Genomic DNA, 25,444 nt, shown 5'->3' on the forward strand with positions numbered 1-25,444 from the left:
ACATGGGAAGCATAGGTGACGGACTCAAACTGCAATTTTTTTAGAAGGTGAAGTCACACAGAGTAACTCCCCCTGCCAACAGAGACAATGACACACAGAGCCATCAAGAATCAGGCTGGATTCCTTGGCCATGAGTGACATCAACCTCTGACTAAAACAAATGCACCAGCCTGAACCAGGGTTGACAGCAGGACAGGAGAGAGGAGCCAGGGAGAGGGGAGCAGCGTTACCTCAGTAGCTGTTTGGAGTGGGCATGGGACTCATCCAGAGCCCTCTGCTGCCTGTAGGCAAAGGTTTGGGCTTTTCTTGCTGAAAATGATGTGCCATTAGTCAGGAGTAACCAACCCTGAAAAGAGTATTTGCTATGACTCCCATCTTCCCTGCTAACGACATTCCTGCCTCTTTGAGCTTTTTCGGTTGCAATGTTGACACTTCTTCCGATCTGTCATTAGCTCAGCTAACGAGAAAACAGAAACACTATTCAAGACCCAGATTCAATGATGTGGGAGGTTAGGAGTGCAAAATCTCACTTCACACTGAAAGCATGATGAGTGTTTTATATAGCTGTTGTTCTTTCTATTTTAGGGGGTGCCCTTATTATTTTATTAGCCCTTTTCTGTCATAGAAAACACCCTTTTAGAAGCTTTTTTTCTATCAAAGTCTCATGTATCTTAAAACGTAATCTGCCACATTTCCAAAAATTAACCCGAGACTTAGATTTTGGCTCATTTCTGATAAGTTGTGGGTCTAAAAGCACTTACCTTTTTCATGATCTTCTTTCATATTTTACAATTTCTGTGATAGAATCTAGATCCAGCTTTTCTACCATTAGCATTCAAATTTCATGAAAATCCACCTTTTCCAGTGGTAAGGTTTTGATTCCATTCCACTCTATCTTCACATTATATTTTTGGTACATGAGATAAACATCAATATATTTTTGGCTCAGTTCCAGAGGAGCATCAAGAATGACTTGACCTTTGGCAGCGATCTTCTGAGTTGTCATCTGTACTACAGTAAACAAAGGAGCTGAAAGCAAGGTGCTACCCGGGAAATCATGCAGCTTTTCCTTAGGTAGTTTTGGTTTCTGTTCTTCTCACTTAGATTTTCTAACTTTGTCATTCTTCAGATCAATTAATAGTTCAGGACAAATGTGGAGTTCCTCCAAATTACTCCTTTCAGTGTTGTCTTCTACGTACACTAAGTACAAATATAAAGAATAGAAAAAAAACAAAAAAAAAAAGGACACAAGTAATACCATTTAAAAAACAAAACAAAACAAACAAAAAAAACCCAGGAAAAACGAAAAACAGGTCAAGTCCACTTTAACTGCAATAATTCCTTATCTATTTGAACATCTGATCTTGCAGCTCTTGCACACACACAAAGATCATGTTGGAGCTCAGCATAAATGTAAGAAGAAAGATCTTCAAACGTGTAGAGCGTTCTGGAGAAAAATCCTTTTATGCAAGGGAGGAAAGATTAAACAGACACAAACCTAAAGAAATACTGATTTTTTTTAAAAAAAATATGGATTATGAGAATGGCCACGATATTAAAATTAACGAGGCTTTAGGGATAATATCTCTGAGTTTAATGGATAGTGTCAAAGGGATAAGCTAAAAAGAAAAGTGAGAAAATCAATAAGAAAAGTCAGTTTAGTCTACAGAACCAAAGCACAGGAGCAGCCCCTGTTTTATCTGTGTTTAAAGGAGCAGAGGAGAAAACCTAGTAGTTCCTAGGAATCACTGCCTCTCCCTGCTCCACAGCCACCCACCCAGCAGTAGTCAGCATAAACCCTCCAACTTGGCTAAACACCGAAAGAGAGAAAATTAGTATCATCAGCAAATATTTAATCCAGCACTGTCATTCAGTAGATTATACGGGGGTTCCTTCACAACCCAAAGCTCTGAGTAACATCCGTGGAACTCCAGGCTCTGTGAATGCAGGAAAGAAATGCTGGTATTTGTTGGGGGGCGCATTTATGCACGCATCCTTTAACACATATCAATGTACCTATCATCTCTAACAAGCTACCAGTCCTGCATTACCTTTTCCTTTTTGCTTTTAATTTCTGATAGGCAAATCTCTTAAAAAAGCCTTAGTGACCATGAAGAAATCTGATATAACACAGTGATTCAACAGTGTCCATAAACCAAGAAGTGGCTGTTCATCAAAATCAATAAATACCAGGTGCATTTCATTCAGCTCCTGGAGTTTCAATATTACTGCGTTCATCTATAGGTGGATGTATATTCTGCCTTTCTCATCCAGAATAAGAAGCTGTTTTAAAAGTATTTGGGGCAAATTCAGACAGATTTTCCATTGTTAAAGATTCTCCCACAAAAATGTGGTAAGTAGACATAGTGACATGTTGGAAAGATGCTTTTCATGGCATTCAATTGGAGAAATTATTGTAAACACAAGGCTATATTTTCCCCATAATATCCATTTTTGAACACTTCGGTCTCTTCCAGACTGTCTTTCTCATAATTGCAGATCTCTTAGACCAATGGGTATAGTAAAAGAAAGTAACTGTTTACTGAGTGACAAATACACGCATATACAAACCTCCTACTTTCACAGATGTTTTTAGGAAGCTGTAACCCCTGATAAATCTTTGCAGACTACTGAGATGAATAATATTTGTGAGCGCATTTTTGAGGCTACCAGACTGGAGAGGTATTTGTGGCTGCGGGCTTTACCACTCACATGGAAAAGTATGTTTCCCTAATATCCATCATAATGGCTGTATTTTTCACATCTGTCTTTCATTAGACCAATTTCTTATCTTAAACAGTATGTGACATCAAATGGATCATTTAGAAATTGGAATTAAGCAGCAAACAGCACAGTCCTCTTTTTTTTTTTCATTCATGAGTAGCCAGTCTCAAAATTCCCTCAAAGCAGGATTTTTAGCAAGTTTTCTGAAACCAAATGAGTAGTAAAATCCACAGTCTCAGGGACAGATCTGATATGCATTTTTATGCCATATACGAATTTATATGACCAGTGAGAACACTGATCTTGTCCTTTTATTATGGAACCACACTGAAATCAGGAGAGTTTTGCAGAGCAGAATTGTTGGGACTATATTGATTCAAGAAGTATTAGGATCTAGCCTAAATCTAATCTGAAGGGACACGCTAGCTGGCAAGTTGCACAAAAATCTTCATTTTTATCAAAATTACCTCATGGATCTGATTTCTAGATGTGTACTTCTAAGTCCCTGACAAACAAGATCTTTCCTGGAGATTTAAGCCTGTTCAGAAGTATGTATTTACTGTAACTTATCCGATAGCTTTGGAAGGCAGTGTGAGAAGAGTGCGATAAAAGAGAAAGCTCATCTCTGTTCTTCACAGACCTATCTGGAAAAGGATTTTTTTTAATTATCGCAATGAATATGACCACAGTGATTTAGACTGAATGAAATATGGAACAGCCTGCACCACCCTCCAGCCAGTTCTCTGGCTCAAAAATGACCAACTGCAACCTTCCTGATGCCAAAGCCATCAGGAATCATTGCACGATCATTTGCCTTTGCCCAAGTGTAACAGGTGGACAAAAAAATGATGTCTCAAACACAGCCAATATTTCAGAAAATATCCCCATCAATGCCGCAGTTCATGTTGCTAAACAGTAAATAGCAGGAATCAACAACAATAAAAATATCCATTTTTCTGTTTTCCTCTTTTCCCCCTCCCCAGCTTTAGTTCTGCAATCACTCACCCACTTTAACAAAAATTTCCTAGAAAGTTTTGGTGCTTTCTTAACCTGACAAGCAGTTCTTGGTAGTTCTGCTTGTGCAACAGTCATCCTGAGGGGAAAATCCCACCAGTCTCACAGAGGCAACGTCACAGGTTTACCCGCTGTAAATGGGGTGAGTAGACAGGTGGCAGTGGTATTTACAACATATTTCAAGATGGAAAAGATGGAATGTATAACCTGTTACAGAATTAGGATTTTGCAATGTTTTGGGAATTAGCTACTAGCTTATAATGTGTGTGTAAGTGTTGTATACTATATATAATGTATAATGTGTATATATATTGTGTATAATATATACCATAAGAATATATATTTTATATATATATATATAAATATATATATATATGCACATGGGATAGAAAAGTCAACTTTCCCATCCTTGTTTTGCCTCCTGGCTTCTCTGCTGGCCCAGAGCAGAAAGGGGGAAGCCCTCCGTTGCCCCATTGGCGTTTACCCTGTGCTGCCGAGCTCAGCGACAAGCTGTCACATCTGTTGTTTGATTTTCTATCTAACCTGCACTGCCTCCTCACATTACGGAAAATTTTGAAAACGTGGAGGAAAAATACAACAGAAGAAAAAGTATTGAAAGACAAATGGAAGGTCTTTGCCAGTTCTAATAAGAATTAGTTCCAGGAGCCCATGTATAGTGAGAAGAAGGTGCAGCGTCTGCACTAATGGGATGATCTGGAGGTCCACAGCTAAAGTGTAATACCAGGTGATGCACTCAAACTCCCAGTACTACAACTATTTTTCCACTGCCTTGTGGAATAACCTCATCTCTGTCCTCTTGTTTGGTTGGTTTTTTTTTTCCTCCAGATATTTCAGGGGAGAAGGGGGAAACGAGCCTCAAATCCTGGAGGAACTCTCAAACCGAGGCTTCATTTCTGATTTCAGTTCCTTTTAGAGCATAACACGGGTTTGTTATTCTGTGGTCCCTTGCTGAAATAGGTCAGTGTGGCCTGCCCGGTTAAAAGTTGCCTGCCAACTACACTTTGCTCCAGGCCAAATTTCTGCATAAAAACACCAATGAAATATTAGCACAAGGAAAAGGCACTTTATTGCTTTTATTTATATTCCAGCAGCACTTAGGGTATGGATGCTTCTAGACCAGGTGCTGTTCAGAAATGCAGTAAGAAACGGTCCCTGCCTATAAAAAATGAGGTAGACAAGTGGTAAGAAGGAAAACAAAGAGCGAAAACAGAGGCCAGGTCTGCTCAGTCCCAATGCATGTCTGTCCCACTGGATGCTGCTGCTGCATTGTGAGGTGCACTTAAATCTGGATCTCACGGTGTGAGAGAGAGCTTAATCATGTATCTAATTGTTTTAATTTAAAGAGGCATCAAGGAGCTGATCCACAATACTGGTTCCTTTATGTGAAAGAAGAGAGACTGTGGCAATTACTCGGGTTTATTTAGCGACACCTGAGTTGCTAAATCAGTCAAGAGAATGTCTGTGAACTTAAACACCATCACCATCAGCTGAAATCAGTCCATTTTGGCTAGAATGTCATTGATGCTTATAGATGGTACATATAAAAGAAGACAACTGTCACTCTAGGACTCTGTTTTCCCAATTTTTATAAAATAAGTCATCTCATCTTTCTCCAGAACACCTGCAGTACCGCTTCTAGTTATGACTTTCTACCTTACCTCGGCTCCCATGAATAACCAGCCTGACAACACTAAGCAATTTACACTCCATAAATGCAATATTCTGTTTATGCACACAGTTTTTTGACCCACTTTGGTCCTTAAGAGAATATACGATACTAATTGTATTCATTTTTTTTTCCCAGCAGAGTTGATAGAAACACATCCAAAAGGCATATTTCCCTAGGCAACAGCCTGCTTTAATAAACTCTTATTTCACTGGAAATATTTGTATTTCAATCTGTAAAACAGAGATTAGGCAAAAAGAATTCTCATATTGTTTGAGCACTTCATGCCAAGCAATAATTTCATTGTACTTTGAATTAAAGAAAGAGTGTGATTCCTTTTTTTTGTCATAAGGGAGGCAAGAGACATTTCTTTACCAAATGGAGTTATTCCGGTTGTATACTAGCATAACTAATAGATGAGGGCAGTTCAAGATATTAAGAAGCCAACCAACATTTGTTGTATGCACAGTAGATGACACACTGATACGCACTGCTAAACCCCACAGTTCTGCTGAAGTGTATTTAACCATTTTACAGAAATTTAGTGTAATCCCTGCCTAAGAAATAAATCCCTGGTAAGAACAATCAGAAGGGGCTTTCAGAGAAAGCAATGCTTGCTCAGCCAAGTTGGATAAATTAAATCATGAAGTCTGCACCTTCAAAAATCATTTTTATGTCTATGTATGTTCTGTTATCAGTCAGATCCCTATACATCCTGATAATGTATAAACAATCAGATAATATATAAAACTGGCTAGCTTACCCCAGTGACAAATTACGAAAACTCTGGGGGGGAAGAGAAGACCATTCTCTTAACTATATACGTGTAGATTTACACAAGCACTATTGAAACCGGCCTGCCTGAAGCAGGGTTATTCTGGATTTATCACAATTTTGAATAGAATCCAATCCAATTAAATCCATACAAAGTACAAAGAAGCCATGCCTGTAATAATGCATGAGGCAGGCACAAAAAAAAGGCATGCAAAGTGCAACATTTACATTTCATTTGCTATTAGTTTTCAGAAGCAAAAGGACACTCAGCGTCAACCGTGGATACCCTCAAGCACTGCTGAACGTAGTAACCATCCCTGGTGCAAACAAAGACTTTACCATACATTGCACACCAGATAGCAGTTTGGCCTGGCTAATTTAACCAAATCCACTTTAGGCAACTTGATCAAACAGGAAAAGTTTGAACTGATGCTCAGACTTTCCTTTTACTCAAGATGGCAGCAGAGATATTATGAGTCGTTTAGCACAGCTTGCTCCGGGATTTATTTTCTGCACCTCTAATAGGACTGTTCTCGAGTCACTGGAAACAGACACATTTTGGCCTGGAAGAAGGCAGAATCTAATAGAAAATAAAACAAGAGTGTCCAGAGATGTTTCCGGATGTTACTTACTGTGCCCTATTGCTCCTGGCCAGCTCCACTTCTTTCCACAGAGGAACACATGATGTTTGCACAGCCTCATTAGAGAAGTGACTTGTCTCTAGGTTGCAATATTAGAAAGGCAAACTGGAGGAGTATCCTGGAAAAGGAGAAATGGATGATGTGAAACAGATGTTTTCCTTTAATTGTTTATTGCAGATGCAGCCCAGTTACTAATCCACCTGCTATCTTTCCATAGGGATAATAAGTTACCCAATGATCCTGGACAACTGAATTTATGTTTTCTATGCCTCATTACACCCATCTCCACTTTGCCCAACAATATGCACCGAAGTGCTGCACAACACTTTTATAAACAGCTGCATCTTTCTACACTTCTGTGGAGAGTTACAAAGCCTTTCCTAGCCTTCCTCAGGTCATCACTCAAAAATAAACCCTTTCCTACATCTCTTGTCCCAAAGTGTGACACCTGATTGGACCTTTCAGGTTCACAAAGCATTCAAAGAAAAAGGGAAAGGTCTCTAATCATAAGTGAATTATCAGTAAATACAGGCATTTTATATACAGAAGCTCATATAGCAAGTAGGGTTTTCCAAAGATCCTACAGATGTTAATTGAAACTAATAATAGCATCAGGACAATATATGTGAGAACCGAGCTTTCATGCCATAGCGCTAAACAGGGCACAGTTCATGCCTGAAATCCTGTTTCTTCCAGCACCACTTTTGTCGTAAGGATTGATTAGAAAGACACAGTGAATGTTTCTGAATATCCAGGCTGATTTTTAATTTGTTTGTATCTTGCTATTCTAAAACACGTTTGGCATACAACAATGGCCAATGTTTACCTATCATTTTCTTCATACATTTCAAGACTCATAATCAATGATGCTGGTCAGTGAGGACAGAAGCACTTGGTAGTGAGTTCTCAGTGTGTAATATGTAATTAAGCACGAAAAACCAGCTAAATTAATGAAGAACAACACAAGCTTCAAGGGATCTCTGCTTGTCACTCACACCAAGACACCCCTGGAAGCAGAAGCAGGTCATATCTCCGACACTCTGATGGTGGCACTGGCTGTCCTCCTCACTGGCAAGGAAATCTGGCTTTGGTGGAGCGGCTAGCAGGCAAGTGTTGGGAGCTGAGAAATGGTCATTGACTCCACTTGATAGGACTGGAAAAAGAATGTGACCCGAGGTAAAGGCTTTGTTATGGTCCTCATTAACACAGCCTTCATCTTTCCTTCTTTTTAAGGGATCTGCTTATTTCTGTGCCCCAGGCAAGAGCCAGCTGGAGATAATTTAGTTCTACTTCACTAACACTGGTGTCTCTGGATTTAATATTGGTTTTTCTGGAGCCCTACTATGACTCTTTGGCTTGGCGAGGTCGCTCAGGTAGTTATCCTGAGCATAATATTTTGTTAACCAACTGGCTGCAGATCCATTTCAAACACAAAAAAGGAATCTGGTCATCCAGGACTAACAAACCTTCTCAAGCTCTTCCACTGCTTGATGCTTAGCAGCCTCCAGCTCTGGGGAATGTCTTCAAAGGCCTTTCAGCGAGCAGCTTAACTAATGGCGGCTGGAGAAACACACAAAAGCAAAATCAAGTCTTCAGAGAGAAAATCCAATGGCTGGAGAGATAGGTGGATGCTGCTGGGAGCGGTGGTGAGGGAGCTGCAGAGAGCAGGGACATGAGTTGAACTCTGCCAACAAAGGTCACCATGATTTGCTCAGCAGAAGCTACATCCAGATTCAGCCATCCCAAATCCCACTGCTGTCCCCATGCATCGTGTTTCCCAGTGCCCTTGGGGGCCTGTGGGTACCTGATTCAAAGGACTAAAGCAGTGGTCTAAGGAGAAGCTAAGAGAGGGCCCAAATACAGCAAGTCTTAAGAAGAACAGACAGTGAAAAGATGAGGCACGTCAAAACAGCTTTTGTTCATGCTGTTTCACTTAGGGATAGGCATGGAACCGTGAGTAGGAATCCCTTCCAAATCAGAGGGGGATTAGAAAAATGTCTCTTGCAAGACTACTCAGGTAATGTTTTACCTGCACTGTTGCTTATCAACACTATCCAGGGATGGTATCAGCCTTGGGTTGCCTTCTGTTCCTTGTGTGCAGGATAATTTGGTGCAGAAGGACATCAGTGATGGAAAGGAGATACTAAGTGTACCATCATCAGTGTTATACAGATCATCAGTGTTACCAGAGTACCAGGGTGAAGGAAGAGCATAGAGAGACATGGTGATTCAGAGCCTGTAGAAACCAAGCCCCTTGAAGTAACTTTGGCTTGACCTAACAGCGTCTAGAATTCCCTTGGTCATGTTCAGCAGAAGAGTAAAGCCAAATTTAGAGTATCTTTTTGTTTCATTTCAAACAGCTTAGCTCCAATTTGGAGCCCAACTCATACACAGGAATGTTGAGAAATATATATCGCAAACTGAGAGGTTTTTATTCAAGCACCTCAAAATCTCCTCTCTTATATCAGTGGCTTTTACTCCCACTTATTTATGCAGGTAACTGTAGCCTCATTACAGGTGTGGACAAGAGCTGTAGTTTTGATAAACCAGCAGCTTTGATGTCTGCAGTAACTATTCTCTACCTTCTCTTCCATGAAGAAAAACTAGCTACAATACTTAACATAAAAGAAATAAAACTAGTATGAAATCCTATCTAATTGAATTAAATGAAAGGAGCCTTTCAGACTGCCTGTTCTGTGAATAACCTTATCTTCGTGTTTACTGACCATTTGACAGAAATCTAAATTATCCCCAATTTCATCAGAATAAACCAGCTAAACAAAAAAAGATCCCTTCTGAAAAGAACTGACACTCTTAATAGCCATCTGGAATACATTATTCCTTTCCAAGTAGCATTGTTGATACTGAAAGTGTTGTAACACTATCCTTTTCTAATGTGGTTCTGCAATGGCTCCATCCATAATAAAACTAGTCTATGCCAAAGAATCCACTTAGTATGACAAGGTCCCCAAAACCTGGATTATTTGTACAAGACTCTAATTTAACATTCTGAGTTTCATGGTCTGATGATATTTCTTATATTTGTAAAGGAGACTAAAGAATGAGTATCATCTAATCTTGGGAAACGATTTGCTGAACTATACACCTTTCAAATTCTTGTAAATCCTAAACCCCACTAAGGAGAGATAGAAATTGAAAAAGGAAAATCTTCTCTAAAATAACCTTTTTTTTTATTTTCTTGAGTATTTGGTTAGCTCTGTGGTATGGCTGCATTTGAAGTTTACCTGGATACAACAGAGAAAGGGCAATATACATTACTCTCATGAACAAATGTCACTTGAAACACAACAAATTTGTGCCAAAATACTCAAAAACATCTAATAAAGCTGAGAGCTCAAACAGAGGCAGCTGAAACAAAACTATGCAGCAGAAAGAACTCAAAACTTACCACGTTTCATCTTAAGTAAATCAAAGAAAGGCCTGCCAGGTTCCCAAATAAAAGTATTTCTGCCACATTAATGGTGGTCAGTGCCGGGAAGATGTCCTTTTTTTCTAAAAGAATCTCCTCTTCAGGCACTTTGCAGATAGTTATTTGTAGCTATGTCTCATTTCCCAGCACCATTCTATCTCAATCTTTAAAGAAAAAGAAGTGATGAGGGCTAAAGAGATGGTGTAAAACTAATTTCCCAGCAAACTTACTCTTAAAATGATAGAATTTATATGGATTTTGTTGCAGACAGGTTTTTACCCTCTTTTTTCATTCCCCCTTTGCCCAAGTGCCGATGCACTTCCTGATTCTGGTCTACTTACATCTAGCTGTATGCATTAATAATTATGCAAAAAAAAAAGTTATTCTTTGTAAAAGCTTTCAGAGCTTTGTGGGGAAAAGCAAGGAGTGATTAAAAAAAAAAAAAAAAGAAAAAAACCAAGATTGTCGTAACAGAGCCTGTTGGATGCTGGAGATTACCAGTTCCAGCTGTTCTATCAGCCAAACACTTCCAAGCAATTTAGCCCACAGCAGCAAATCTCAATGAAATGCTGCTCTAAAAAGGGGAAAGAGAAGAGTCAGAACCATTTTAGAACTTCTTTGAAGTCTTAGTCTTCACCATCAGTCTGCTCTTCCCTGAGGTCCCTTTGCTGTGCTTCAGCCCAGATGCCATCCCCGCGCAGAGAATTAAAGAGCCCTGGGTGCAACTTTGCATTGTTGTTTGTCCACACTGAGAAACTGAGCCCATGATTCGCAAGAAGCCACAATACCAGAGAGAAAATTTTGTCCGTGTAGTTGTTGGCAGCTGCTGGGACAAAACATGGCTTGAAGTCATAACAGAACCTGCGGTCCACCCTCCTTCCCTGCCACCCTCACTAAGATCCAGCTGTGAGCCTTTCTTCTTGTTTTCTTTATTCTCTGTGTTGCCTGATAGGAGAGGTCCTGCCAACCTACAGTTAGAAACAAGAGAGCTGTGGCTTTGTGCTCTGACTGCCCAGAGATAGGGCAGTAATTTCTCTAGCCAACATGCCAACGACTTGCCAACAATGTCAAAAGCAAGTTTGTTATAAGTTTTTCTTCTTGGGACATTTCCTTCACTCCCGAATGGAGGAAAAGCAAAGAATAATGACAAAGAGCCCTGCTTCTTTTCTTCGGACAACTGTGATTTATTATAGGCAAACCGAGGAGGATTTCAAAACTATTAGTCCTATAAGGGAAGGTAACTTAATCTCCAGAAAAAAAACCCAAAACAGCCATGTTTAAATAAACCTTCTGAGAATCGTTACTGCTATTTTCCCTAGAAGTCAGATGAGGACTTTGTTCCTTTGATGTTGGGCTACTGCCCAAAATGTCAATAAGTGTCTGCTTTGAAGACCCAGGGATCTCCCCTGGTTTGGGTGGTCTGGTAAGTCATCAAAGGATAAAAGGTAGAGAACAAAGGGAAAAATTAAAATACTACGAGCTGCAGTTGAAGTGCCTGACAGATGATGCTTTGCTGCTTATGGGGACTGCCTTTCTGCGTCAGAGCTAACGCTGGGTTAGGGGAGGGTAGATGTGCAAGGTCTTTCCCCAGTACACACTCCCAGAGGCCAGTGGTCAGTGGTTTAGGGACTTGCCACAACTCTTCCGTGCATAATGAAGTCAACAAATCACACTGAGATCACATACCCTGCTAGCATCTGAGGACTTCACAGCAGTGAATAATGTCGCTCATGAAAGCTTTGGGAGAAAAGCTCAAGCCAGGCAGTACAAGTCTCTCATTTCACTGATGCAGAGGACTTAAGGTCACTTTCAAAGCGCACATAACAGAGGTAACAGCAAGCCCCACACAACAACCTTCTTGACTCACTCAGGAAGCTCCTTTTAACTCTCTCCACAACCAAGAAATAAGCATCTCTTTCTGTTTGTTGGAGAATCCCATCATTTTATGGGATCTAGGCTCTTCTTTGTGACACTCTGTAAGAAAAAAACAAGCTTCTCTAGGTCTGAAAAAGAGCATTACTCTTGCTAATTGCAGGACTGCAGGGTATCAATAGAGGCACTCGCTGAGGAGATGTGTCCTTATTTCAGGCACCACTCCTAAGACTGTGATTCATCTTGCTCCTTAGTCAAGATTCACAAAAGGAAAGGAAATATCTACGTTTTATTTTCTCTGTGGAAGGTTAGTTCTTCAAGTATTGCTGCATAGACACACTTCACAGTTTAGTCTCCAGCACCCTTAATGTCAACCTTTTCAAAGCATCAGGTTCCCCTCAGACTTTAGAGCTTTTGGCGATACTAAGAAACCCAGTGACAACAAACTTCCTGTGGCTCAGAGGACAGGATTTAGACCTTCTGCACTGAGGCCTCCAGACCTTTTTGTCTCCCCTGTGAGAAAATGAGGGGGAGAAGGTTAAATGCCACCCTCTTTCCACCTCTTCTGCTTTGGCACCACAGGGGCAAATGGTTCAACACAACCAATAATGAATGGATTAATAAGAGCTTCAAAAGAAATGCAGAAGTTCAAGAAAAGCCAGATTGTGGATATCCAGCCCCAAGAATCTTACAGAGAAATAACACGTAACTAATGGCACCAGTAAAGTCTGCCCACTGGTATTTAGTTCATGCTTTTCCTTCTTATCGTGCACACGTAGCCCCAGCCTCTGACCCCACGAGGTGTGGAGAGCCCTAGCTAATTGTCATGTTCCTCAATGCCCCTTGATCGCCCCACCGTGATTTATTGCCTTGACTGAGCGTGATCTACTGCGCAAGGCATGCCTTGTGACACCTCTCTTCCTGCCCTTCCTTTCTGCTTTGCTGTTTTGTTTCTGAGCCACTTTTTCGTTAGCGTGAGCTATTAGGAAAACATACTGCAGTAACGTGAATCCCATTCTTCTCACCAAGATAAGATGCAATTAATGACAAAAGGCAAATTAGTTACATAGTTGCTTGGGGTTGTTGTTTCCTTAGATGCTACGAACTTGTCACCTAGACTCAGAGGTGATTTTTTTCTTGTCAAGTTTACTATGCTGAACAAAGTTTATTCCTTCACAGTTCATCAGCAAGAGAGAGGTAATGACCTTTTTTACTGCACTTGAAAAACTAATAGGATAAAGGAATGGGGAGAAAAACAGCAAGACTTCTCTTTATGGATTTCTCTGATGATGAAAAGGTTGACAAGAATAATTTACTCATGAATTCATGGTGAGCTGAGCTCCTCTGGTCAGCTGAGAACCAAGCTTAAGACCAGAGGTGCCTTGCGCTTAACCTTCAGGCAAATCAGAGAGTCTTAAGTCTCCTGATGAGCTGAGGCAGCCAGGACAACCTATGGTGCAAAGCAGACCACGGCTGCCAAGGCTTCTTTTCCATTCTGTGGAGACAGCAAGACACTTGGACAGCTGCTGGCCAAGGGAAAATGCCAACAGAAGTGTGCCTTCAGCCACTGTTTTCAAAGGGAATTAGGTGCTCCAGTAGCTGGCTCCCAGTCCTCACTGTGACAATCTCCATGACTGGATAAAGGCTCCAAGGCACACTTTTTAGCTGGATCACAGCCCTCACCTATCCATTCAGTGAGCTACATTGTTAGAGGACTCACCTGTGAGGCAAGAAACGTCTCTCTCATCTCTGGACCAAGAATTACTTCAGTGTCCAACGCTGACTGTGTGTTGGATCCTGGAAGACAGTCCTTTTCTCCACAGGGGATGGGCAGTGCAGTCATGCTGACAGTCAGTTTCTGGCTCAGGACACAATAAATTTTCCACAACTGAGTTTGACGAATACAAAAACCTTGGGAACATCCTCTCCTTGTAGCCAGATACCTCTGCAGAAGAGGCCAAATGGAGGAGGACCCAAGTTCTTCATGGAAGAGTGCCCAAGGTCCAAAGATGGGGATGAGGACAGATCGATATCGGTATTTCTGCTTCCACTTTTCTTGAGGGCAGTGATAGTCGGTTTACTCGGACACCAGTGGGCACGATGAGACATTCTGATGCCTCAGTACCATTATCGTGGAAATGACAGTGCTAATGGACTTTCAGGTGCTTTCTGACTGGGCAGCCGTCAAACAAGGGAGACAGAGGATCCATACCTCAGACTGAGATATGCTGAGCTAAGCCACAATCAAGCAACCATTTCCTTTTGTGACTTTTGATCTAAATTGTCAGATTATGAGATTCATCTCATCACAGCAAGCCCCTGTGAGACAGGAAGGTAACACCTGAAACCTTCTGCAATGTTCCTAAACCACACAGGCTGGATAAATAACCCTGCAGGAAAGCTCCATTTCAAAATATTTTGCAGAGAAAGTAAAATACTTTATTATGAAAGTACAACAAGTTCTTCGAACCACGTTCTTGTAAGTACGTGTTGTTGTGATCTTTTTGTATCGTTTTCCAGATTGATTAAGAGTGTATTTATTTTTTAAAAAATAAAATCTGCAGAGTTGTTAGAAAAGCCCTTTCTGTCTTCTCACTTCTCAGTCTGGGCTCACTTAGTGGTTTCGGAGACCAGTATGAATTGTCTCTTACTATCTAACGGAGATTCAAAAAAACCACTTGAAAGAACTCAGAAACCATCATCATAATCTGACTAAGGGAGTATTTTAAGAACTCAACTCAAATATCTTTCAGAGACAGATATATCACTGAGCTACAGGGCATTTTTTCACAGGATAGGTAGTTTATTCCGAGAAAAATTGAATGCTAACGCTTTTGATCTCAGCTCTCTCTGGCAGTTTTTCAAGTTTCCATCATTTGGCAAACTAGCAAGGATTAAGAGACTTCCTGATGTCCTCCTTCTCTCTGAAAAGGATCACATGGCTCCTCTTTTCTTGTTTGCTTGCAATATTCAGGCACAATCAATGGGGATGTCTTACCTGCTTTTCATTTGGTGTTACTTCTTGTACTTTGCCTGCTTGCGCTAATCTGATAAAATACAGTGCTGATGGAACAGCCTTGGATCAGGGAGGACTTTAGCCTGGCAATTAGCATCCTCTTCTTATATCAGCTCCAATCCTAAACCATTTAAGCCCATGAGAACTCAGCACGGAGCTCCTGCAAAGGAGAGCAAAACAGAGGAAAGAAACCACACATGTACATGGTAACAGTTTTGTGATTTTAGTGGACTGGTTGAAACATGGAGCACATCCACATTATTGTGAAGAGTCAGTACTTCCTAACAGTTCTGGTTCAGAAAATACCACTTACCCTGGGCCTTTTTGCACAGATTGCCATAGAAAAAATGAATAGAAATCCTCTGATTAATGAGTGTCTGTTTGCTATGCTAAGATACCAGCTAGCCATAAAACTACCATAAATCATTATTTCTTGCCTGATCACCCTTAATCGCCATAATCTATTTCTGGCACTCTTACATCTCTGATCCTTGACATCTTTCATGACTTTATCTGCAGATATTCTGGATAATCGAGGTGTTCTCCTGTATCAGGAAACTGAGGCCATTTTGCCTGAAGAAACCTGTGTCTCCCACCAGCCAGGCTTCACTGCACCATGGTAAAAGCCATGGGAAAAACAGAGGTGTAGGGTTTGTCTGTCTGCCAATAAAGGCTTCATACAAAGCATGTGAGTGCTCATTTGAGCAAAGAATCAGATGGGTTCTCTTCCCAAATGAGTGCCCTTACCTCTGTATTCCCACTTTCTCTGTGTCACCCTTTGGGGCTGCTCTGAGGTTGTCTATCAAGTAACCCCTGAAGGTGAGACAGCTTTCTCTTATGATCCCATTACTTAGTTTAAAACTTCCAACTCCTCAACACAGCAGTATTTTAAGCAATTTTAAGGTCCCAGGCACAGGTATGTAGCTGTTTAAGAATATCTTCTAATGAAAAATTAGACTTCTTTGGCAGATGAGCATGAGTTTTGAAGCTGTAGAGTTTAATTAAGCCATTTTAGGAGTGCTGAGATAAGAATAATTCTTCTTCCCCAGCTTACAGTAACTTAGCTGACATCACCTCGGCAACAGACAGAAAAAACAGGGAGCTCGACTTATCTCCCACACTTGGCTGCAGACTTCGGTGCAAGGAAAGACAAACTCCCCACTGACCTCACTGATTCTGTGCCCTCTCCACGTCATGAAAAAGAGCATTAAAGTCTCTCAGAAAAGTACAGATTTGCCTCCCTTTGAGAGGATGATTTTTCCTTTTTGACTGCCCTAAAACTTGGGAGTGTAACTGTAGTTTCAAATTGGTAATTACTTGACAACTAAATAAATTACACCATTGCTGGACCCTGAAAAATTAGACTACCATATAAGCTTTCATATTATATTTTATTCACCCTTTCTAGAGATGGCCCTGAACCTGAAATAAGACAGAAGGGAGAGTTAGAATGAGGAGAAAGTGTAAGCTAAGTGCATGCTATTTTTTACTTTTAATTGCTGCACTATGGGCAAGAAGCCAAGACCAAATTATTCAATAAACATTAAGCAATATTATGCTTTTGATGTCTCTATGCAGCCGTCTTCAGATGGATAGACATAAAATAATCTCACATCAAACTATAATCAAGACATGTGACATGCTGGTTTTAACTGTTTATGGTACGTATGTCATCAGGTATGGTCCAAGATAGGCAGATATGGATGAAGTGGTGGAAAAGAGGGTAAGTCATCTAGCCAAACCCCACCCCCAGTTCATCCAGTTCATTCCAGTGAGGAATATATAATCTACACCTCTCCACTCAGTGATACCTTTTAGGATTATTCAGGCACGACTCCTGAAAGGTCGCTACTGACAGAGGCATCCTGCCTGCCATCAAAAAGCTGTGAAGCAAAGAGGTTTTCCAGCAAGATCGGAGGCTGGGTTGGGCAGGAAGATGATGTGGATGAGACCTGCCACGCTGAAGATAAGACCTGAAGTAAACTGCCCTTAGATGAGACCAACAGAGATTGACGGTACCATTGCTCCTCTCAATGAAGGAACATCAGACAAGAGTATTCCTGCAGGTCCCATCAGGTCTTTGGCCAATCCAAAACTCAGGTAACCAGGGCTTGACAGGGTGGCAACAGGGTGAGAACACCACTGTTATTTGCAAGATCAAGATTCTATTCATTTCACTATGTAAAAGCAACAGACACCCTAAGCTCTAAGTAAAAAATCAATTTTCATGCTCTCAGTCGCAAAGATACCAGCAGTCTTTTGTTTGTGTTAACTTTTACTATAATGATATAAACAAGAAAGACTGGCTGGAAGTGTTAGATTCCAGAACACCGTGTTTAGAAACAGCAACAAAAAAATGACCCACCCAAATAAACTTGTGGAATTTCTTTTTTTTCACGTTGGATTTCCAAACATGTTGTGGACAACGAACATGGTTGATGGATTTTCTGCATCTGCCTCTTGACCTCTTTCACTGAAACTTCGAAAAAAAAATCTGAATATCTTTAATCCCACTCATTCTTTTCCAGCATTAACCAAGACCCATAAATTACAAATGACCATAACCAAGACCCGTAAATTACAAATGACCAATTTTCAGCTGAAGAACAAATATGAAAAACGTGTACTCATCCAATGGTAACTTTAGGGCAGGATAAATCTCACCGAAGTTGCCCAATTTCAAAATCAGATTTCTGCATTTGAGAGGCATTTTTGTTCCTTAAGTCATGACCAGTAAAATAACCTAGACCTGGACTTCCTGACCTGGAGGCACTGATTCAGAAGAGGAGTGTGAATTCCAACAAATATCAATGGAAGAGCAAAATTCCTGTCCCTCCCAGCTGCAGGAAGCAGAAGCCAAGCTCTGGCTATTCCAGATCATCTGTTTCAATGCTTCTAGGGAAACATCAACTCTTCTAGGGAAATATGTTACCCATAAAGGTCAGCATAACACTCCCTTACTTCCATCCTGAAAAACAAACAATAAGGAGAAGGAATTTTTTGCCTTGCCTTTCCTGAAATCTGAATTTAGCAGACCCTTGAACAACAAAACCGTGGTCACATGACATACACTTCTGGCTTCAGCTGAAAGAAGAAGGAAACCTGTGATTTCTGACTCCTGAGAGGTGCCCACTTCTGACATTATCTCGCCAGCCACCGGATAAGCCTTAATTCTTGTCCTCTACCACAGTCCTTTTCCTAAAAGGAAGATCTTTCTCCAAGACTTCTGTCTTCCAGGAATGCAAACATAAAATCAGATTTATTCCAGATTTTCTTCCAGAGATGGCAAAAAGAAGAAGGAGAGTTGGAAAGGAATGAGCATTTCCAGTAGATGAGGTGCCTTCTGAAAAGTTCAGCACAACACAAGTCAGTATTATCCTAGTAGCATAGCCTGACTATTTCCTTTAAGCAATGAAATTGAAGGCTCAAGTCTGAGGTCTCACATCCCTGTCAGCTTCAATGCCAGGATAAAAACTCAGCTTATTTTTTTTTTTTTCAAATATGTATATGAAATACAAAAATTTGAAATTTGAACCGAAATGCTGGCCTTGCTCTGTAGGTAGCCTTTCCTCTTTCAGGTGTAGGAAAAAAAAGAAGTCTTCCTGAAAAGCTTCCCTTATCCTAACTGTGCTTGAAGACTGTCTAATGGATCACCTCCCTTCCCTTATCCTGGAATTGTCTGCTATGCAGTTGTTGTGCATCTCCTAGGGCGTGTCTGAAGGTTGTTCTGCTTCGGGTGATGTAGAGGACTGTTGGAGTTGGTGTCATCGCAGTTTCATGCCTTGCATGCTGCATAGTGGATGTGCTCTCCTTGGTTAATCCATGTCCTCTGTCTGGTGGGTCTCCACCTCATGACAAGGCATGGAGTTACCAGCAGGGACATCTTCTGGTCTGAGCATTTCTACACAAGAAATAACAACTTAGTAGAGATGCTTCTTTAGGTTAAGCAGCTTATTGGAGCATAGACTACCTCTTCTTACTGTGCCATGGTCAAAATGAATCCCAGCAATCTTCTAGTCACTATGGGCTTGCAAGATGTTGCATTCATTACTTCACATTATTTATCTTCCTTTGTGGGATGGCAGGAGACAGGAATAGGAGGACTACAGTGGGTGTGCAGGAAGAACAAAGTAACCCACAGCTCTCCTAATAAGGATGTTTATTACTTTACCAATACGATAAAGCTGAGATCAGTCCCTTTCATGCCAGCACTACTGAACTATTATTGTTTCCTGCATGTGGAGGTGGAAATGTTGTATTTTAGTCCTGATTTGCTTTCTTCTTATTCTGTGGTTTCCATGTGCTAAAACTGACTGAGAGGAGTAATGTGTGCTCTGTAACGGTGAGAAGCAGCTGCTTTCATGTGATCTCACAGCCCATTAAGCAATGCCAGGTTTGAAGGTGTTATTGGAGGAAGCATTTTTACTGCCAGGATTTCTGGTGTCTCGGGTTGAGACTCCAAAGCAGACTGTTACCACCGCTCAGAGCAACAGCAAAAACCTCCTTGCAGCTCTTTAGACCAAAACTGGCAGAGTTTCATGTTAGAATGGAATTGTGCACATTTACGATTTGTATGGGATTTTATCACAGCATGGAAGTCTTATTTTTCTGCCTCAGTGCAGAGAATTTAAACCCAGACACATATCTCTTTCTCTCTACTTCATCTTTCTCGAGCCAACATTCAAGTAAACAACTCGCTTCCAGTACTTTCCTTACCAGACCAGTAACTTATATCCTCTTTTTCTTTTTAAATCAACAGGTTTTGGTTTTCATTCCAGTTAGAGCTGATTAACCGGGCACTCAGTGCTCTTCACCTCACAAGGGCACGAGCCCAGCAATGACAGACGGTAACAGCAAGAGACACCAAAGAAGGTCTGTGCAGAAACCAACTGCCCAAGATAAGTTTTCAAATCTCAGTTATTCTCCTGTAAGACGTGGAATTAGTTTAATGAATCTGAGAAATACCATGTAATGGAAAGCTAGAAGATAAAGGCTCTGATCTAGTGAAAAAATAACAAGCTAGTGCGACATAATGACATTAATAACTATCATAATTACGTGAGTAATTTTAGGGAGGGAGATTATTTCTGCTTCTTGTTATGATGGACTCGAAAAGTAGACTGCAATTCATCTGCTTTCAGTTACAAACATCTCTAAAATGGCAAGAACTTCAAGGATGCAACAGACATCCTATTGACTCATGCAATTTGCCCAGAGAACCATCCACATCTGTGCCTTTCCATAAGAAATTACGTGGTATCTGGCCAGCCAAATATCAGCTAGCCTGTTATCAGCACACTTTTACTCTCTGTGAATCCCCTACAAGCTTAATGCTGCCATGGGAAGTGTGAATTGGCCCAAATAATTTCACTGTTTCTTCACTGAGACCATGTTTTATAAAGCAATTGTAATAAAGACTTCATATTTCCCTATACTGAAACAATTCACTGAGTTACCGGGTTGGGAAAAGATCAGATAAGAAAAAGATGAGTCTGGCCCCATGATTTCTTTAGGATGCCAATTAAACTTGCTGTGGGGACAAACCTGCATAGCAACAACCCAAAAAAAAAAGCCCAGGCTTCCGCAATGCAGCCGCTGCTGCACTGATGTAACATTAAATAATCTGACAGAGTAGAAAAACTTGAGTATCTAAAGTACTTCCTTGTAAAATCACAGCCCAATAAGAGGAACTCCAAGGAAACAAGCAAGCTCATCTTGACAGAAAATCTAGGAATTAGCAAACTCCCAGCAAAAATTACCAGATTTCCAAAGTTATATCATGTAATTTAAAACATCTTTTTGGATACTGAGTAGGGGAAAATCTTTCGTAAGAAATAGATCAGGAAGTTCCTTTTATTTCCTGTTCTTTAGAACAATCAAAGGAATTGATTTTCCTATTATTCTTAATTTTTAAAGTGTGACATCCTCATAAAAAACAACAGCATTTTATCTAAAAGGCTATTGTTCTCCAAATAATTACCTTAAAAAAAATTAAGGGAAGAATTTTATATACCTAATTTCTGGCTTCTTTACTTCCTTTAGTCATCTTGAGATGATATTACGAGAGTGGTTCACATGTCCTTTCGCGCCTTCTTCTAGAAAGACAAGAAAATAAATAAATAATCTCTTTTTCAGGGTTATTTTTAAACAAAACCAGAAATAGCTCCACTTTACCCTCTACTTTTGCCAAAGTACTTCAGAAATTTAAGGCTTCCTACAAACCCAGATGAGGTGCTAATGGCACAAATAAATAGAACTGTGTTTATTACATCATAAACATAAATCAAACAGCGAGTCGGTAGTTGCCAAGGTGTCATTAGTGATGGGCAATTCTCATGACAGCAGCACCATCGATCTTCTGATGTATAGCACTCAGCATGGCATAATATAAGGGCCTGAAGTCATGACCAGTGTCGTATTGCATGGTGCATCCTTGAGTTGCAGCACAAGCGTTTTGAAGGACACCCAGGCAGCCCTTACAGAAGGCTATGAAAGCTCTCAGTGCAATCGATGCATCCCCCAACACTTCTCAAACAGGGCCTTTTGCCAGCACATAGTTGAAGTCTACCCATTTAAACCACAAGGAATTTCTCTTGGTCCAGCAAGAACTCAAATGTTCCTTTTTTTTTTTTATTTTTGGTCTGGAATTTCTCAATAAAAACTTTGCAATGACAGAATGTCTATGGCAAAAAAAGTCGTGCCTGTCCCTGCCAGGATTCTCAGTTCTCAAGCTACCATGGTTGTGAGGATTTCTGTGTCTTCTCAGTCTCCTATGGCTCTGTATAGTCCCATTTGCGTTCCCTTCTACTGCCAACAGGACAAATGTAATTCCTTTCCCCCGAGCTGGAATTGCCTATGGCAACTGTCACTGTCCAGAGACAGCAGGTTTAGAGGTGTATGGACCCCGTTCCTTCCAGAGACAGAGATCAGCAGCGCAAAGTTTAAGATCACTTTTATCCAAAGGAGTTTTAAATGAACATCTCACTTCCGCAGCCGGATAAATTTAAATTTGTTAGGGAACAGGACAGGGCATCACTATGATCCCTTTTGGAAGCTAGACTGGAGACACTACGGCTGTTTGCTGAGGCACAGCCTCTTCCCATCGTCCACAGTTTTCCTGAAATAACTCCAACCAAGCAGTAATTCACGGTTCTTGACTAAGCTATAGAAAATCTCATAGGAATCTAGGAGATAGCTTTTGGTTTTCCATAAATAGATGTGATGGAAACAGAGCATTTATGTTGCTTTAGACACTGCCAGAAGGGTTTTCAGCTTCTCTACAAATCTGTAGGATTATGTCACTCTGTGCCTAAAAACATATTTACACTGGGAACAACAGACCATGTGGAAATAGTGTTTTTTTATACTGACAAACCACTGGAAAATTAAGCCACAGTCCTTGATAGACTTTTGGACCACACTGAAATATAGAATTTAGGCAAACAGGAAGAAACTTGAATTGACATCAGTAATGGTGAAAATCTCTGGCTTTGTTTGCAAGTGTCTTTCAAAAGCAGCTCCTTACAAGAAATATCTCCTTACAAGACGGGATTGCTATTACATGAGCCTCACTGCTGCTACAGCCTTATGCTTCTTTTTAAATCCACTATTTGGATTACAGACATAAGAGGTGATTTTCCTTGAATTGCAACATAATTTTCTGTGTTCAGAAATCGGAGTGTGATTAGCATTAGGTCTTGTTGACTGAGAAGGACAATATGTGCGACACGTGACGGTAGCAATACTCACTTTTGATTTGGTGCTCACGATGTTACACAGTGCAACCCCACTAGACAAGCAACCCTTGAATCAGACTGAAAACTGAGTTCAGGTGACACCTGCGAGGTCTTTCGGTGGTGACAGGTGAAGGTGAAATCCGTGCAAACATCAGAAGACCTATGGTGTCGTCTCCCCTGATCGTTTCTCAGCAGCTGCAGTTATGTAAAGGATACAAGAGGTAGCAAATTGGGTTATTCCAGACCAGAAGCTAAAACAGAGAGCTCCAGGAGTGAAAAGGAAATACTCGCAGTTCGTTGATTCTCAGCACTGATTCATGCAGGCAGCCTGGATGTACATCAAATCCTCCACAGAAAAAGCTGTATTAGTCATTGTTTCCAGAAAAATAGATCCTGCAGCAGACACCACAATATACATCTTTCCTTCTGCAGTTACTCATGCAATCATTACTTACAACCTTCACTGCCTGGTTTGAAAAATTCAAACATGAGATTAATTCTATCAGTCATTAATTACCCTGATCCTAGACAAAATTCCCATATACAAAGCAATGTTTACAGAATCTTGTCTGACACTTCTGAGGGGTCTATTGTTTCTTCATGGGGTTGAACAGCTCTCCCCAAGGAAAGGAGGCAATGTTACACCAGGGAAGAAAAAAAAACTTGGCATGAGGAGGGCAGGAAACACTCTGGGTTTTCTTTTTTATGTCACATCCCTCCCTCTGAGAACATTTCCCCTTTTCCAAGGGCAGAGCTGACACGTTTCTCTCCTTCCAGGTTTCAGCTGTAATCCCTCTTTGAACAAGCTGTTGCCCTTCACCAGGACTATTCTTCCTGACACTGGTAACATTTGTTTGTCATGGCTTGGGAAAAGAAGTGAACTGAATCACACATATATCCATTTCTATGAACAGCTTTTAAAACTCTCCAAGATGCTTTCCTCCGAGTGTTCGTATGTATCATCTGAACAGACGCCAGACCACCAGCCATGAAGCACTATCAAGTGTAACAACTGTCCTTGTTATTTTATATATTCCTGCAGTTGGAAATAATCAAATATCGCTAGCGTTCTGTGGAAAAGCAGTCTTCAAATATTAGTGATGATTTAAGAAAGAAATAGGACTTTCATCACATAATAATAATAGGCAAGATCACCTTTACATCTGTCATTTCTGCCACTTTTCCTGGAACACCTCAGAAGAAACAAATCCATATTTATCTTAGCTAGACCAGGTGCCAACTTCATCTTTGCATCCACTACTGCAGTACTCGAGTAAAGGGTTTTCTATAAAATATAGCTAACAGGAAGGATAAAAAATTTAAAGATTTTAACAAATTCTAAACATTTTGGATCATGTAAGACCTTGGACCTCAATAAACCGGCACAGAGTCACTATTGCTATGACAAAAAAGTGACCAAAACTCCATCTCTACAGGGAAGTAGACATTGCAAAGACCATTATTTTATAAATACCTCCCGATTTCCATACTTCTTGATTTGCTTCCACTTGCATACATTTTGCATACATATTTTACTATGTATTCTGCATACCTCAGAGGCTGCAGTCATAACAGCTCTCACTCTAGAGCCTCTGCTTTCGGCTAGCAAGCTGTGACAGACTCAGTAAAACCAGCTGGAAAAGAGGAAGGTTATGAAGATGTCATCCTTGTCCAGTGCACACCACCACTAATTCAACAGGAGTCTCAATACATTCAGCCATATATTTGGATCTAGATGATTAGGGAGGTGACCATTATTTATTACAAAGGACTAATATCAAGAAACCATCTGACAGCAATGGACAGCTTCATAGCAGAGGGCTGAGGAACATCAGATTCTTCCATCCTTAAGCCATTCTGTTCTTCAAAATAGGAAGTATTAAAAAGCACAGTTTCTCTAAATGTGACCTTGTGTTCAACAGAAAGTATTGTCTGTTACTTTCATTCTTGGCGATCTAACCCAGATTAAGTCAATGACACCAAAGAAAGACTGTCAAAATGTGGCCCTCTGCGTCACCCTGAAGAATTTACATTAAATTAGATTAGGCAATGAATACAAGAAAACTAACAAGACAGATAAGGTATGCAACAATTCCTGGGGAGAACATAAGAAGGAGGATTTCTAGAGATGGAATTAAGAGAGGATTTGAAGGAAAGGAGAACATAAAAGGTATTACAGCTGTTAGGGAAATGAACTGAAAACATTTCTTCCTGCTGTGGAAAAGGTTGGACCTTTGTTGAAAAGCACAGAAATGAAAACAAAGAGCCTTTTGTTTTCAAGCTGTGTCAAAAGTACTTTCACTGGTTTTGACAACCTTTGGAGGGAGAGGTTTCGACAAATCCCATGTTCAATCTTATGAAGAGGGATGAGAGGGCAGAGGATAGCAGAGGTGCTGGGGAATGACAAAGCCATTGACAGTGGGCAACAGCCAGAAATTGTAAAGGAACAACACCAGGAGGAGTTAGCAATGAGGTCAATGATATATGTGACCCATAGCCTGGTTTTCCCAAAGATTTTTTTTTCCTTTGGAGTGTGGAAATCATCTGAAA

At 40.6% G+C, this 25,444-nt stretch overlaps 1 protein-coding gene and 1 long non-coding RNA gene across 2 annotated transcripts in view; both read right to left on the reverse strand.

Annotated features, from left to right (window-relative positions):
• The window catches only part of LOC104059393 (hepatocyte nuclear factor 4-beta), a 45,571-nt gene extending 31,612 nt beyond the window's left edge, over positions 1-13,959 (reverse strand). Inside the window, exons 1-4 of the mRNA XM_054079034.1 lie at positions 13,863-13,959; positions 8,307-8,400; positions 6,832-6,958; positions 762-1,200 (exon numbers count right to left, since the gene is read on the reverse strand). The gene's annotated coding sequence lies outside the window, so the exon portion shown is untranslated. The remainder of the gene's footprint in view (positions 1-761; positions 1,201-6,831; positions 6,959-8,306; positions 8,401-13,862) is intronic.
• A 1,187-nt stretch (positions 13,960-15,146) lies between these two features.
• On the reverse strand, positions 15,147-23,282 carry LOC128853514 (uncharacterized). The gene is made up of 3 exons (XR_008452093.1): positions 22,908-23,282; positions 21,172-21,253; positions 15,147-15,318 (listed from the first exon to the last, which is right to left on the reverse strand). It is a non-coding gene; the product is annotated as an uncharacterized LOC128853514 (long non-coding RNA).
• Between the last annotated feature and the right edge of the window lie 2,162 nt (positions 23,283-25,444).

The sequence above is a fragment of the Cuculus canorus genome, chromosome 13, assembly GCF_017976375.1.
Source record: "Cuculus canorus isolate bCucCan1 chromosome 13, bCucCan1.pri, whole genome shotgun sequence".
NCBI classification, from domain to species: Eukaryota; Metazoa; Chordata; class Aves; order Cuculiformes; family Cuculidae; genus Cuculus; species Cuculus canorus.